We start from the raw sequence: 17,372 nt of genomic DNA, 5'->3' as shown, positions 1-17,372 counted from the left end.
TCCACCCCCCTAGGTGGGTCTTCCTTCTTAGGCACTGCGGTGGTTGCTAAGCCGGGGGATCGCCCGTATACCGTTCGCAGGGTACCCTAGTGATAACTACGGTGGCTTTCCAAAAAAAAAAACCTGGCTCCTTATGAAACTATTATGTGAAACAAACGCGTAACGTCGCAAACTTATGAGATTTGAACCTACCGACCTTTGTCTCAGCAATAAGTTAATTAGTCTAGCCTAGCTGCTAAATAATATTACCTTCCCACTACATAGAATGGCGTAGCAACCCTGCATTAAAGAAACAATGCAAGTTTTTTATCAGTGCATCTGTCAGATGTTCGTCACTAATGATTATTACAATATCATTAAAGCATAATAAGGGAATCCCGTCGGCGAGTAAAAATCTCGTATTTAACCAAGGCTCATCATTATCCTCATCATGGTAAGAATTTTTTTATCAGATCCTTAAGAAATTCAGTGTATGGAGGTGTTTAATTGTTTAGCTTATATTTCTCCTACACTTGGTCTGCCATTGTGCCAAGTTTCATTCAAATACATTTAGTAGTTTCAGTGTTTACTGCCAATAAATAATAACTGGACAGCTTTTATACAATTTAGGACACGGATCCTTTCTATTCTATGTCCTTGATTCGAAGTCGAGATGGACAGATGACCTCATAAAAGTCGTAGGAGGTCGCTGGATACGGGCCGCTTCCAATAGGACGATCTGGAAATCTTTGGAGAAGGACTATGTTCAGCAGTGGACATCCTGTGGCTGATGATGATTCGATTTCGAGCAGCACTTCTCAATATTCCTATCAAGACACGTCAGATCCCCCAAAATGCAGAAAGATGGGATCCATATATGCACAAATTCAGATTTATAGTAACACTCTAATCAATACAGAATTATCAAACTGAACTCCGTCGGCCATTGTCGCGGATGACGTCGTGTTATTGTTGGCTCAGGTACTGTAATTAAACAAACTATTGTTCATTACTAGCTGCTACTATGTACCGGAGTATAATTCATGTAAATTAGTGCTGTTTACTACGCCCAGGACCTTGACAGTAGGGAGAGGATAGATGATCCTGGCCGGTAATTGCTCCTTACCAACATTTGATTTTTTTAGACTGGTCTTGCAAATTGACTTTATTAGAGTCCAAATCAGGATGGCTCACGATACAGGCCTAGCCTAGTGTGTGATCTATGGTAAAAGTAAGCTTAAAATGATAGAGAAGTGAATAAATAAATCAAATATAATATTAGACCGAGACTATTTTAATATTATTACAATTAAATGGAATAAAAAAGAGAAGCAACATTAACAAATTATGTTTTTAAATTCTTTCGCAACTTATTAAACTTAGTCTTTGGAAACTGATCTACCTAGTCTTGCCATAAATATTGTAATAAAGAAAAAAGAAAATTGTTAACTGCAAATAACATTTATTACTTTTACAGTGTGTCAGTTTAATACATAAATATAAAACAATTAAAAATATAAAAAGCTTATTCGAAGTGGTCTCCATTGGCTGCAATACAGTCCTTTAAACGATGAGGCCAGTTATCAATAGAAGCACGCACTCTTTCCATGGGAAAATTCTTCACTGCCAATCGTATAGATTGTTTTAGGGACTCCAAATTATCATGGCGTTTAGAGCAAGCTGTACTCTCTAAAACTGACCACAAATCATAATCCAGCGGATTAAGATCGGGACTAGACGACGGCCAGTCTTCAGCTCTGATGAAGTCCGAAACGTTCGATTCCAACCAAGACTGCGTGGACCGAGCTTTATGACCCGGCGCCGAGTCTTGCTGGAAGGACCATACTTGGTTATTGAACATGGTGATGTTAAGGGGCTTAACTACCTTCTCAAGAATGGTATCTTGATACACTTGTGCCGATGTTTTGATACCTTTTTCACAAAAATATGGCTCAGTCACTCCTTCATAGCTAACACCCCACCAAACCATCACTGAAGTCGGATAATGTCCACGTTGCACTCTGTCGACTAATTGGGAAGCTTCCTTAGAGCTTTGAGCATAAATACGGTCATTTTGTTTGTTAAAATGTTGCTCAATTGTAAAAATTTTCTCATCCGTAAACAAAATTTTTCTGTGACCTCCCTTTGCGTACCGCTTCAGTAGTTGTTTCGATTTTACCACCCTATTCTTCTTTAAATTATCAGTTAAGAAATGGCCAGTGCGTCTCTTATAGGCTGCAAGTCCTAAGTCATCTTTTAAAATACGCGACATGGTTCTAGGTGCTATCTTCATTTCCCGAGATAAAATCTTTTGCTTTCGGACAGGATTTCTTCGAATTCTTTCCCTTACTGCTTTGACCACCTTTTTCGTACGAACACTACGTGGACGGCCAGATCTTTTTCTGTCACAAACAGAGGAGGTCTCATTGTACCTATTAATAGCCCGGTACACAAACATTTTACTAATACCAAGTGTATGGAGAGTTTTAAAAATTGCATTTGGCTCCATACCTACTTTGTGTAATGCTATCACAGCGATTCGGTTCTCTTTATCACCCCACACCATTTTAATATCGCAAAATATTTTACAATGTATTGGCGCCAAAATGAGAAAACACAATGAACAATCGTATAAAAATGACAGATTCGAAATTCAAATGTAATATTTTTTTATAATTAAGTGTAACAGTATTTATGGCCAGACTAAGTATATTATTTATATTTCGTATCTGTAAAATTATGTTTTTGAGATACAACAGTTATACAATTATATAACGGTATGGCATCGATATAATATGTACTACGTACTAGATTTGGCGTTCCGAACATTCACTGTTTTCAAATGATTTGCATTGATATCCATTCAAACTGACTTTAGTATGATCAATATTGACAGCTTGTAGTTGTGTACGGAGTGGCGCTCATGATATAGACTCGAGTCTAAGTGTAAACATGGATTTGAATAAAAAATATTAGTCAAATAAGTAAAATTATTTGTTGTGTGAATAAATAGGTTATAACAGTGACGTTTTGGTTGCCATTTTGGATCTATAGAATATACGTCAATGCCGTGTGGTAACTCTGCCTCCCCCTTAACATACACGTGTAATATAATCATTTGCCATAATACACAATTTTATAACCGCCATTTGAAATCTGTAAGCAAACAAAATACGTGTAAAAATCATTATTAAATTTATTAATGACAATAATAAATGATTAGACCGCGACCCTGACGTTAGGGTTGGCACACAGTAAAATTTTATAAACAAATGAGACGAACAAGTCTCCCATGATAGTATATTTGACATATTTCCATCTAAGAACGATCATTTAAGCAGTATACATTTACGAGGTGCGGCACTTACAAGAATGACTTATTAGGCTATTGCAGACAGCGATGACAGCAAAACTGAGATGATTTTTTTTATACTTTCACGCCAAAGTGACTGCAATGCACCTGATGGTAAGTGGGGTTCAATAAAATATCGACTAACGAGAGATGATTACCCCTCGACAGTCGACACAATTATGCCGGCCTGTTTGAGCCCTCATCCCGTTTCTGATGTAGTTGTCCTCTGTACCTACCAGCCAATGCTGTTATTTTTATTACCTAACTCAGTTATGTATGAAATAAGCACCTTTGTTAATTGTAATGTCTTGTTAGTCGTGTTTTGTGTACATGATTAATATTTTAAGAATATAAATATACAAAATATCTACTAGTTGACGTTTGTATCTTAAAACATTAGATATTAATTTTCTGTTATAATGTTCAATGGTGATACTGGCTTCAATTTTCTTAAAATAGTAGCAGGTTTAGCTACATGGCGGCAAGAATAGACAAAGCGATCTTAACCAACCGTACTCTAAACTTACAATCGACTAAGTATAAGAATTAAACAATACAAAATATAAATTACTGTATCGTGTCTTAATAATAGGGTTGACAAATTTTATGCGCTTAATAAATGTTTTAATAAGTTTATTCGTTTTTAATAAATCTAGAACATTCAGTCAATTGCGCCGACGCGACGTGATTGTTAGTGCAGTTTTGCCCTCATTTGCACTACGCAGTTTATTACTAAAACATAGTACTATGTAGCAAAATAATAGTAAATTTTATCGCTTTTCGAAAAATTCCGCACCAAGCAAATAGAGTTACGTAGGCTTTTGTCTGAAAATTAAACAAACGAACACAAATCACGTATTTATCCCCGAAGGGATATGCAAAGGTGCAACCAGAGCACTTTTCACCAAATGTGTTCCGTCCCGTGATGTGATCGGAGGGGAACCTATCGCCATTTCGGGCTCAAATTCCACACTCCGAGCTGATATTGATCATAAAAACCCAAATATCACTTTGCGTTACCATACCACGCATGCAGTACAATTACGCCACCGAGGTATTCAAATTAACTTAAAAATATATTAAATAGTATTTTTATAACAATAATTCCTATTAACTTGATTTACTGAATGACTTCAAAAATCCCAGGGAACTTTCTTTCCCAAGTAACAATACTCGCTCACCATAGTTGTAGATTAATGATTGATTGATTAATTGTACTATCCGAACTAGTTAATCGGCATTTAGGACACTTCGCCAAGACACTGCTCGGCATTATAAGAATGGTAACGAACCAACCGCCAAACATTAAAATCCAACTAAATACAAACCATGGCCCACAAAGTTCAAACAACGTAATGTAAAAGAATAATTTCCCTTGAATGTCGTAACGGCCGAGCGTACAGACCTTAATAAGGGCTGTACTCACGCGCCATATAAAATACTTATTTCGAAACACGTAGGGCTGACAAGGTTTATGGCTATGAACCGTCATTAATGAGAAGATGGGCGCAGTTGTATTTTATAGGTATTTATGGAGATTTTATCATTTTATGGAAATATCAAATCGGTTCGGTCAATGACTGAATTATGTCAAAAAAAAATTTACCCAATTAAAATCTAATCTCTAGTGTTTTTCCCTGTGCTGCGTATAAATGTTAACTTTAAACACGAAGTATTTGGTTGAATAATAAATTAACCTAAAATGGTCAAGATAAAAAATGTAAACAATAATTTTAATGAACATGATTTAACTCGGTTACTATAATATTTTAATAAGGGTCAATCGCCCGTCCTTCATGATCACAAAATCTTCGAACAAAATGAAACGTACATACAATTTTAAAAATAGACGATGCATAAATAATCGTTTCGTAAGATGTAGGTACCTACGTCTACAATGTATATTATGTTTAAAATAAAATAATAACATTGTTAAATAATAGATAATTCTTTAAAATCGTTTCACTGGTTAAAACTCGTATTACTTTAGTTATAATATGACGTCAAATACGTCATGTTATTTTATTTATTTATTCTCATACAAGTATTACATTCAATATTTAATTTATGTCGAAACAAAAATTTCTAAACGTAAAAAAATATTTTTTATTACAATTTGCGTCACCTTAGGTCCAAGGTAATGCCATTACTACTTTGTCATAATTAAAGAAATATTTGATAACATATAACGTAATATTATTTTCACAGGAAATTAATTTTCTTATTATTGGCAGCCCTGCACGTGACCCAAAGGTTAAGAACTAAACTGTGCGATCAAATTGTCCTTCAAACCAGCTGTATAACTACAAAACAGTCTCTAAATTACTTAGAAATAATTTAGATTTTATTCTAGATTAAAATAATTTTAGATTATTTGTATAGTAACCATTATAAGCCAAGATTAATTCTGTGATATTGCTAATTAAATTGTGTTTCAAGATTTATATTTGCCGATATAGCGCCGCTCTGTGAAAAGTGAGAAATTGTCAAACATTGACGTGATTGATGTTATTTTGGCTTACACTGATTGTTCATTCAGATAAATTATATTATATAAGTGGCAAAGTGAAATTTTCCGAAGAAACTCGACACAACATATAGGTACTAATATGTATGAATGCGGTTTACAAATCGTTCTGATGATAATTAGATTCCACATAAAGGTAAGCAGGCTGTAATCGGGTTATATGGACCCTTTAACACTGTAATATAATTATAATTACACTTTGTTATTTGGAGTTTGTAAAACATTTTCTATAGAGAATCTATAAATATAAAAGAAAGTTGTGTTACTTAGACTATTTATAACTCAAGAACGGCTAAACCGATTTGGCTGAAAATTAGTAGGGAGGTAGTTTAAAACTAGGAGACGGACATAGGATACTTTTTATCCTGTCCCCACAGGAACGGGACGTGACATAAAATGTAGTATAACAAAACGAAATTTGGTATGGAGGTAGTTTAAGACCCTGGGAAGGTTGTAGGCTACTATCCCGGAAAAATATATAGCCGGACTTTTATCCCGGAAAACTCCTTCACGCGGGCGAAGCCGCGAGCAATAGCTAGTATTTTATATATAACTGATGATTGAAAATTAACAGGAAAGCAAAGTTTTTCCAATATTATTTCGTCTTCTACAATACAATAGAGATAGACGTAAAGTTAATGTTAAATTATATTCTTTGCTATTTTGCCAACGCTACACCCGATTATTATTGTTTGTGCTGAGCACCGTACAAACCTTACGGGCGGAAGCGCAGGCTTCTCTCGGCTTACATTATTTACATTCGTCTATGATTCACTGTGTGGATAAGACTCTTGTCTCACTAACTACTAATAGCGATAATTAAAGGTTATTAAAGTATTATAATGTGAGCAGAATTTTAGTAATTTTCAATAACTCGGAATCTCCTGATCGCATGTATATTTAATTCAGGATTACAATCGTTTTACATTTTTGAGGTGCAAAACGCCGTCAAAATATTGTTTGTTCGAGTATTTTATTGAAAAAAAAAGAGAGCAGCAGTTCTTGTCGACGGTTAACTATTAAATAAAAAAAAATGACACTCATCTCTTATTGATAAACGAACTTAAACAGCAACTATGCGTTGCATATCGAAGTAACAAAGTAATAGATATTTAATTGTCGGTAGTCGGACAGATCCCTAATATGTTGTTTTCTTAGCTTTGTTAAGAATGATAGAGCATGACGAAATTTTAATTTGAATGTATGTTTAAACATTCTTATAATTTTATTATTTAATATTCAAATCGTAATAGTTATATTTGTAGATATTGACTGTTCACATTGTTTTTTCCACTAGATTCATTTGGCGCCAGACCCGATTTATGTATAATTTAATATAGTGTATCAAATATCCAAAGACGTTGAGTTAACAAACTTTGTGCGTAGAACGTCTGTTTCTGATAGGGGACGAGCTTATTACCATTTCGGGCACAAATTCTAGACTCCGGGCTGACACTGAGCAGATAAACACAAATATCACTACCTGGCTCGGGATTGGAACCCAGACCTCAGAGCGCTGCCGTACCGCGAATGCAGTTCAACTCCGCCACCGAGGCAGTCATAAATATTTAATGTTTGTTTCATTCACAAATATTAATTTTTTCTCCACTTAATGTTCAGGGTGGCGACAGTTACTTATTGTACCCAATACTTAATTCCTCCGAAACTGACTGCGGAGTCTGATAATAAAAAAAACTAAATTCCAAGACAATCCAAGCCATTTAAAATAAATCACGGTCCATCAGACCATTACCGCAGCGGCATCTGGATTCCTCGCGTTCTCATGTCGATACCGATTTAAAAACCACTAGTGCAATTACGTTAACAATCGCGGTGACAATTTCAATTGTAGCTTGACTGGAACAATTATCCTCATTTTATATGAACGGTGATTAACGATGGTATATAATATCAGCCCTGTATTATACTGTCCCACTGCTGGGCTCAGGCCTCCTCTACTACTGACAGGGGTTAGGCATTAGTCCACCACGCTGGCCTAGTGCGGATTGGTACACTTCACACACCTTGAAATTCCTATAGAGAACTTCTTAAGTATGGTTTCCTCACGATGTTGCACGATGGTATATAGGTTCCCAATTACTAAACTCTTCGAATCATTCAAATGCAATCATAATGAATTTGACCGTTAAACCCGCATTGATTCTTTTTTTTTACTTGGAATGACGAGACGTGCATATCGTTTGCCTGATGGTAAGCGATAGACCACCTATAAACAGTAGAAACACCAACACCTTGAATTACAAGATATTATTTGGTATTCTATTGCACTCGCCATCCTGAGACATGAGATGTTAAGTCTATATGTTCTTCAAACCGAAACACAATAGTAACTAAACCCTGCTGCATGGCGGCAGAAATAGACATTGTGGTGGTGCCTACTGCCTACCCAGGCAGACCCTCACATAAGACAGACCCACCACCAGTAATCATCACCATTAGGATCATCTTGATTGTGGTACAATGTTATTTGTGAGACACCTTACTCAGTGTTAAATAATTCCGGTACAAAATCCTTAATCATAAAAAATTGGGACATTTAAAATACTCTATAGGAATACAGTATAAACAAAGGCACATCGAACCCGAGACCCCAAGCAATCATACCGCCAACAACTACGCTAAAACGCTATAGAAATTCAAGAATATATACGATTAATCTAGAACACTGCATAGTGCTGTTTACACAGCAATTATCTTAGAAAATTATTTTTATTTTAGAAAATCGGCAAAGATATTGGTAACTGGCAAAGAGGAGCAGTCTGCGTCCCCCTTTAAATATTTTTTTTTTATTTATTTCTACATCAGACTTATTATTATTGTCCATATCACATTATTATAGTAGTAATAGCATTATTATATATTATATTTGTTAGTAATTTCGTAAAATTATGTAGACATACCCAATAAACGTAAACATTACAATTATCTTTTTAATTATCACCGCGTCTGAATGGGTATTCCCGCGCTTTACCTTGAAGTAAATTTTTGTAACCAGAGATAACGGTTACCAAGGTACCATTTAAGATGAACCGTCATGAATTTTTACGAATATAACCCCTTTTTTTAATTTAAAACTAAGCAAAGTTTAGCAAATAAATAAGTCTTGCACTTAAAATTAGAAGAAACAGGTAACTGAATGTGAGAAGAGATACGCGTAATTAGAAGTGACGTCAAAAGCATTAAGGTGCTGGCGTTAGAAAGAGATAGCGACATAAAATTACATGACCACTTTTAACCATTATAATAATTGAAATAAGATTTTTATCCATATTACCTAACCAAGTTTGATGTTTTGTCAGAAGGGTTTATTTTTGTATTGCTAACTAACGTATAAAATATAGTGCAATATAAACCCAGACAGGTAAATATCCTTAAGGTGGACATTCGACATTCGATAATATTGGACGGTACGTGGCGGCACGGCTTTGCTTGTTATTAGATCCAGTCCGTACTTCACAATGACGTAAAATATAAGTGTAAAGGTCTATGACTAAATACGTAATGTTATGCAGTCATAACTTTCCGACCCGGGAATCAAATTTCAAACATGACACCCCAAAACGGTAGTTGTATTGCACGCACGAGCCACAAGTACACGTACTTTCGAACGTCTCACCCGCTTTATATATCGTATCAACAGCCAGAGTGGAAAATATTTTAAAACATCAGCTTCCATTCATAAAACTTATCTATTTTTATCAGTGGTTTTAAGCTATATAACATTTACATTATACTCACACTTTGATATTGTTTTTTTCTGCTTGGAGTGTTTTTAATTTTATATATTGATCCCAACATAACTGTCCAAACGCCCCCCAAGATGGGTAATGCACTTACTCCGCGAAATCAAATAAAAGTCCACAGGAACCAGCAAAATTTTGAATGTGGTTTATGAGAAAAAAAGTTTGGGAACCTCTATTGTAGGTAAAGTAATCATATAGTAAATTGCATGTATTATAATTGTAATAGTACCAAAATAGAGGCACATGGTTAATATATATAATACCTTATTTATAGAAAAGCAAAACGGCGCAAATGAGCAAACATTCTTCGATTAAGACTCAAACCCATGTCCTTGCATTTACTAGCCTGCGGCGCTAAATACTATCATTGTATAGGTAGATATTAAAGCTATTTATAAACTGTTATAATGAGTTGTTATCGCAAATCAAATTTTCAGAAATCAGATTATCGAAACACGTACAAATATAATTAGAATGATACTACATGTATGTTGTTTGTTTGTCGGCTTATGGATTAAAATTCCTGATACTTCACATCTATACCTACTAATATAAAGCTGAAGAGTTTGTTTGTTTGAACGTGCTACAGGAACTAAAACGGTTTTGATTTTTTTTTCTCTAATAGAAAACTATATTACTCCTGAGTGTTATCGGGCCAAACGATTGGTCAACATTATATCCCAGAACTTGGATATATTTAAAGGCAACCTGCGGGAATTCACAGAAATGGCATATTATGCCATTCATTGGATTTATACAATGGTATTTATGCATGGAACTTTCTTTGGACATTCATCTCACATTCGTCACGGGTTGTAAGTTGCTTACAGATAGATAACGAACATAATATTATTGTATTAAGAGCAATTGGACTTCGAAAATGAGCCGAGTATGCCAAATTAGATCTAGTCTATAAGACCTATATTTACCATTAGTAAAAACATCTTAGTCAAAATATGACAATTTGAACTTTTTATTAACAAAATATAAATATAGAATGTCAATGAGCAAAAATACGATTTAAATTTCAATCTTCATTATTCCAAAAAAAGTCATTTTGTGTGATGGATCATTTTCGCGTACCTACGTCCAATTAATGATCGTTCGAAAAGTTTTAAGTTGAGTGGATTTCCGTGTCGAAATTGCAGTTTTTAAGAGCTGCTCAGGGTTGGAATTTATGTCTGATTTAGTGATCTAATTAATTAGTAGGCATTATTTGCCGCAGTGGCGTAGTTAACAAAGGCATAGGAGGTTTCTTGTCGCGTAAAACGCAGGGCAGAAAAGAAGATGTAATTTAAAACAATTAATTTCGTTGCAAAATAAACATCAATAAATCTTCCTTGGACTCGTCGAGCTTCACAGCTCGGTTTCATAAAATACGTGTTACTGCTGATCCCGTTTTACAGATATTCTGGTGTGAGAGAGTGTCTGTTACATGTGACAAAAGTAAAAAGTATTAAAGAAAGAAAACGGTTTGTTAAAGGTTTTACTCATTTTATTACCTTCCTAAAACTGGACCGTCCGTAAATGTTAGCCAATTTATATATATATGTACGGTGATCCCTTTGCGCCTGATGGTAAGTAGAATGGAGTCCACTAGAATGTCGACTGAAGAGAGATGATTACCCCTTTACAGTCGACATAATTATGCCGGATAATTTATACTTTTATTATATAATTCATTAATTAAATGTATGTATACATTTTACACATAATCCAGTCAAATATAACGCGGTACGAAACCTTTCTCGCACGTGCCAACTAACTCTCGGCGTTTTTTTGTTTTATGTAATAAAAATTGCGTAATCGTATCGAGGTAATGTTAAACTCTACATATTATGTACATTCTACTTATTATTTAATAGCACTTACTCATGTAATATCTTTCTAGCTATAGGTGATAAAATTGTAAAAGGCTGATGTGTGTACATTATTTATTAAACAAAAGTTAACATGAAGGGTTTTTATTAAGGCGACAGAAGCCAAAATCAATAGTTTTTATGGTTTTTAGTTTGTATGTTTGTACAAGCATTACGCGAAAACGATTGCATGAAATTTAATGCAGTTTTTTGTGTATATATTGGCAGAAGTCTGTCACACCTATAGAGTCCTTATTCCTGAAAAATTTAAGTGGGACTTTTATACCGAAACAATCCTTTTCTCGGGCGAAGCCGTGAGCAAAAGCTAGTCTTAACTAAAAATGCTTTAGCGGCATAAAATCAAAGGGAAGTTGAGGAGAGATTTAAGTGAACTACTTAAGTGTTGAGTAAAGATTACGTTTTATTTTACTTAAGCATCGTTAATTATGCTTAACTAATTAGATAAACAACACTCTTAATGCACTTTGAAATTGGTAATTCAATTTTTTTTTATTTCTCGACTAGCATTTAACATTAGCTTCCGTAAGTAGGTAATCTATAAATGTTACTGTGATATCGGAGACGTCTCTTTCGATTCCAGTGTAGAGCAATAATTTGAGTAAGTATTTGTATTTTTAAAAAAAGAAAAAAATAACTTGTGTGTTTGCATTAAAAAAAAGCAGAAATAACTTATATTAGTAGTTGGGAGCTTCGCGAGGAATGGCTATCTTATGTACTAGATAGGATCCTATCTGCCCTGCCCCTAAGGCGTGATTTCATTTTTGTTATTTACGGGCGTATAATAGTATCCGCCATTTATTACCTTGATAGCGGTATGGAATTCTATAATCCGCTTATTTGTTTTTTTATCGCTATCTGTATAGGACATAGGTATATAAATTTTTATTTTAATCTGAATAACAACTGGTAAAATCTTCTCTTCCGAGAAACATTTCACATTATCAATAGGTAACTGTTTGTTTTGTACGTAGCGTAATTTTAACAAACTTATTAATCGCTTTATAGCATCTCCATTGTTACACATTGAGCCACAAACCACATACCTAGTAGTGTGGGTAGTTGCGCCTTCGTGCAATTCCAGTTTCAAAATACCACTGACAAGCCTAGACCTACATCAACTTTTTGTTTTTATTCGTCATGAACCGGCCAGTACGTGTAAATAAAATAAAAAATACTGGCTGTGTAAATTCTAAAAAACAATTAATATATAAAATACTAGCAATTTAAAAAAAGAATACCCACCTGAAATAATAATCCGATAAAATTAAAATCGTCAAACACCGTTAGAAACACTCGTCACAAACAGTTATCCACTGCTAATCAAATCTAAATAAATAATTAGATAGGTTATGTGATAAGTTTCGTAGACTTCGCGCCGCGCCCGCGGACGACACCTCGCGTGCACTCAAGTACGGCGACGGTCACAGACTGAATACTTTTTTTTCCTCAGCATTGTGAGTTGATTATGTCCCGCTACAAAAATAAGGAATTTTCTCGGAAAATTATTTGTAGTGAGATAGTATCTTTATTTTTTTTATAAGACTAGACTATGCCATTGGACGTGCTCTGGGAAAATCATGGCCCCCCGAAAGGAAGTAATAACAAAAATTAGAAAGTGCACTGCTCGGTGTGCTACCGCTTTTGGTATGCTCTGTGAGGAAGATTGATGTATGGGAAAGGGCCTTGTGTACTTAGGAAATATTAGTGACCACCCATCGCTTTCTCTACTATGATTTATTCAATACGCGTTGCTCCACACGAATACCTCTTCCAGAATAAAAGTCCTGCTGTTTTGGAAGAAAGTAGTCTTTATTAATCTTGGGCAATGTGTATATGTGTGTTAAATGCTATTAAAACTCCTTCAACGATTTCAACATTTCCTTTTAACAGACGTCCAGGTTTTTCACAATCTTTCTCATTTATGATATTAGTGAGAAGTATGACTTTCGACACCGGTCGATCCGATCCATAATACCGTCAAAACTGGTTATTACACCGTTCTATTACAATAACATTGTGCCTATATTACCGTAACATGCTATACCTAGAATGAAAGTAAACCAACCGAAACAAATATCTACTAAACACGACCGAATTGAACAAATATATTTACTTTTACGCGCGATAGCGTAATAACGCGTGTCATTGCTTGATTTGACGAGAGAGATTGTAGCTGAAACTTATTGATAACATTTCTAGTAGTTAAAATAGAACGAAATTCAAATATTCAAAAGTAATTCTACATGTAGACCACTACACGCGGAATTACTTTTGAATGGTGGTACCTACCACAGGATTCCTTTTTTGAAATGCGCGAACACCTAAACCTTATTAAATATGGTTTACAAATATTTCACAATCTATTGTAATAGTAACCATAATTGCCCTATGCCAGGTATTATACCAACCAAAGCTGGCCAGTAAGGGATTTGGATTAAGACTGTAAAAGAAAAGCATGTGTTCTGCTTCCGTAGATGAATACATACTTAATTGCAGGGGACCCTTTTTTCTAATGTCGAAGAAGTTTACGATGGTTAGAAGAATTTTAAATATCGAATTACTTAACATAGTCTTTACTCCGGGAAGAGAATAGACCCATCAATTCCCTTGGTGCTATCATGGCCTAATTCTACCAACCTCTATACTTACAAAAACATTAAATTCTAACTAAGTATGTATTTGTCAGTGCCATTAAAAAAATATACCGCCACCGAAATCAAGGTTCCAACAATAATAAACTTTATATGGGGCCACAGGGAAAGCACCAGCTTTCAAATAAAAAAGAATTATCAAAATCGGTTCCGCCAGTCAAAAATTCTGAAGTAAAAAATAAATATATACAGTCGAATTAAGAACCTCCTCCTTTTTTTGAAGTCGGATAAAAATACAATATTCACCTTCATGCTTTACTCGGTACAAAGCCATTTCTTTAAGTTTAAACATTAGCAGGATAAAGAGTATGTAATAAGGTATATATCAAATTCCTTGACGTAACAGGAAAGCAAACTTAGCCAATATGATTCATTTCGATAAAGATGTCAAATATTATTTTCTTCTCTTGAACAAGCAGTAGAGATGTATTTATCAGCTGTACGTCTGTTATCTGATAACAACTAAGACATTTCGCGACGAGATACACAAACATATTGTAAAAGTACTTGAAACTTACAAAATCTTGGATTTTTACAGCTAACTAACGAGACGGGAAGGTTTCGAACGCTTATTTCGAATGAAAATATTTTTAATACGGTGGCATGTTGATGGTATAATGAACCCAAAACAAATACAATCATTTAAAACCATTAATAACCAACCCATTATTTTTTCGTTTTTGAAGAGTTTAATTGTGCATCATGTGAAATCGAGGTCAAATAATAATACTTATTCTCTATACCTCAGCATCTTAAAATTATACTGAACCTGAATGTAACACGAAAATAATTATGATTTCATATGTTTACGCGAATGTTAGACATTGAAATAAAACTACATATTTTACAGATTTTATCGCGATGTTTCACGGGGGAATCCCCATGATCATACATACTGCAAAGTCTTCAAACGTCGAGCGAAAATTGTTATATAAAAACCACGACAAAATCCGTAAAATAGTTTTATTACAAAAGTAATCATCAATGCGTCTTCGGGGTTCAAAGTCCAATAAAAATACAATTGGACCATTGTGAGGCTATACGAAATCCAATGCCAAAAGGATCATCAAACGGACTACGTGAAAAACTATTCACTGACCATAAGAAAGAAGGTATAACGAATTGAGGAAACTTCCTCCTTTGAAGTCAGTTCAAACTATAATCAAGACGTAGGTACCTACCAAAATGGCGCGCCACTGGTCACACGTTACATTTTCCGTAGTATGATAAAGCTCTTCGCCAGGGCCGTAGCTAGGGGGGGTGCGTTGTGGGGCAATGCCCTACCTTAAAATACTAATGCCCTACCTTAATAATTAACAAAATTGTACATTACTATTCAATGAAAATATATGGAGCAGCGGGTTTTTTATTTTACGATTTGGAAGTTGGTCCCATAGTAAGAATTATTCGTATTGATGGGTGAAATAACTCTCTTTCGAGATTTATGGGAATTTTGTTACAATCTGTATATTACCTTAACAATTACCTAAGTATTAAGAATTTTTTTTTTTGCTCACGTTCACGAGTCATGGAAACCAAAAATCGATTGAGCAGATCAGATGTAGTAACATTTTTATTTCCGCCCTGCTTGTAATAACAACTGCCCTACCTTATATTCAAGTCTAGCTACGACCCTGCTCTTCGCGTTACATGCTGTACTCTGGGAACAGGAATATCAACACCACTCCAATGTGACCACTTACCCTCAGGCAGGCCGTTACCTATTAAGTCTTCGACAATAAAAAAATACTTAATTTAAAGGTAGACTTAAAATCTAATTAAAACGACACAGCACATTCCTTTTAGTGAAATATCCAACGGACACTGTCTCCTTTGTCAGCCAAACTACCCACCATGTCTTTCGGTGATTGTTGAGTTATCATCATCATCATCATCAGGGCCCTTATTCTGTACGATAGTGTAAACGCGTAACGCGGCCATGTCATGTTATCTTCGAGAAATGTGCGTGGAATGGTATTCTGTAAGCTAAATTTCTATAGTCCTAAACATGATGCGTTGTGTTACGTGCTTGTTACACACTGTTTAAATAACGTGCGGGATAGAGAATAAGGCCCCAGCCCTGTATTATATACCGTTCCACTGCGGGATTAGGCCTTAGTCCACCACGTTGGCCTAGTGCGGATTGGTAGACTTCATATACCCTCAAAATTCCTGTAGAGAACTTCTCAGGTATGTGTAGGTTTCCTCACGATGTTTTCCTTCACCGTTAAAGCAAGCGATAATTCACAAAGAATACACACATATTTTTTTTTTTAGAAAAGTCAGAGGTGTGTGCCCTTGGGTTTTGAACCTGCGGACATTCGTCTCGGTAGTCCGTTCCACACCCAACTAAGCTATTATAACTGGGTTATTATTTACTTAATTATTCTGTAACAATATACATTCTTTTATAGTTACGACTAGGTTTCTAGTTGTAATTGTGAGTGCGTCAGATCTGCCGGATTTGATATTGACGCACGCGATTTCTCGGAAGCATCGTGTCGCGCTGCTATCTGTTACCTTACAATGGCATTGTATATTTGTAACTATGTAACCAATTTCTCCAGCATGACTTGCGTTTCGTACAGGAGATTTGATCCTTCTTTTCTTTTGGTACACTGGATTGTAGATATGCGAGATTCTGTCAAGTTCTTATCAACTCTGTATATTTCTGTCATCAGACATCAGTGTACTATATCTATTGTAGAATTCATTTAACCTAGATTACCTACTGATCTAGTTGAGTATTTTTAAATCCTGTGTCATTGTTATGGATAGTAGAAAGTCTCTCTATCTATTGTGAGACCCGTTTAAATGTGATAATAACTTGGTTCCCTTTTTTACAATTAACATCAAGAAAAAACACTTAGACTCGCCTTTGCGAAGACCATGCAACTTAAAGACAAATAAAATTAGTTTCTGCCCACATATTATTATATATTTTGTGTGTATGGGCCTATCTCGTATTACGCTCGTGGATGTATCGAGGGCGGAACGACACCCAGAGCCCGGAACTTAAGGCGTGCCATGTCCGAAATTTTTTAGCACAAATTGCAAGTTGTTTTGATTTTGGAAAGATGGCTACGTTAGTAGCCAAAACGAACAAGAAAACTAAATATGATTACTATCGCTCTGCCGGCATTGCGATGAGGCCTTCAAAACTCTATACTACGACATAATGAGCCTGTTTTATCGATATAGTAAGTGTAATAATACCCA

The 17,372-nt window shown here is 35.1% G+C and overlaps 1 protein-coding gene across 2 annotated transcripts in view; it reads right to left on the bottom strand.

Annotated features, from left to right (window-relative positions):
* Nucleotides 1–12,934, bottom strand: part of LOC115442567 (adhesion G-protein coupled receptor G2) — a 53,199-nt gene extending 40,265 nt beyond the window's left edge. For both annotated transcript variants that reach the window (XM_030167627.2, XM_030167629.2), the window contains exon 1: nt 12,745–12,934. The gene's annotated coding sequence lies outside the window, so the exon portion shown is untranslated. The remainder of the gene's footprint in view (nt 1–12,744) is intronic.
* Between the last annotated feature and the right edge of the window lie 4,438 nt (nt 12,935–17,372).

Source organism: Manduca sexta, chromosome 17 (assembly GCF_014839805.1).
Source record: "Manduca sexta isolate Smith_Timp_Sample1 chromosome 17, JHU_Msex_v1.0, whole genome shotgun sequence".
Lineage (NCBI taxonomy): Eukaryota > Metazoa > Arthropoda > Insecta > Lepidoptera > Sphingidae > Manduca > Manduca sexta.
This window is presented reverse-complemented; position numbering and strand designations above follow the sequence as displayed.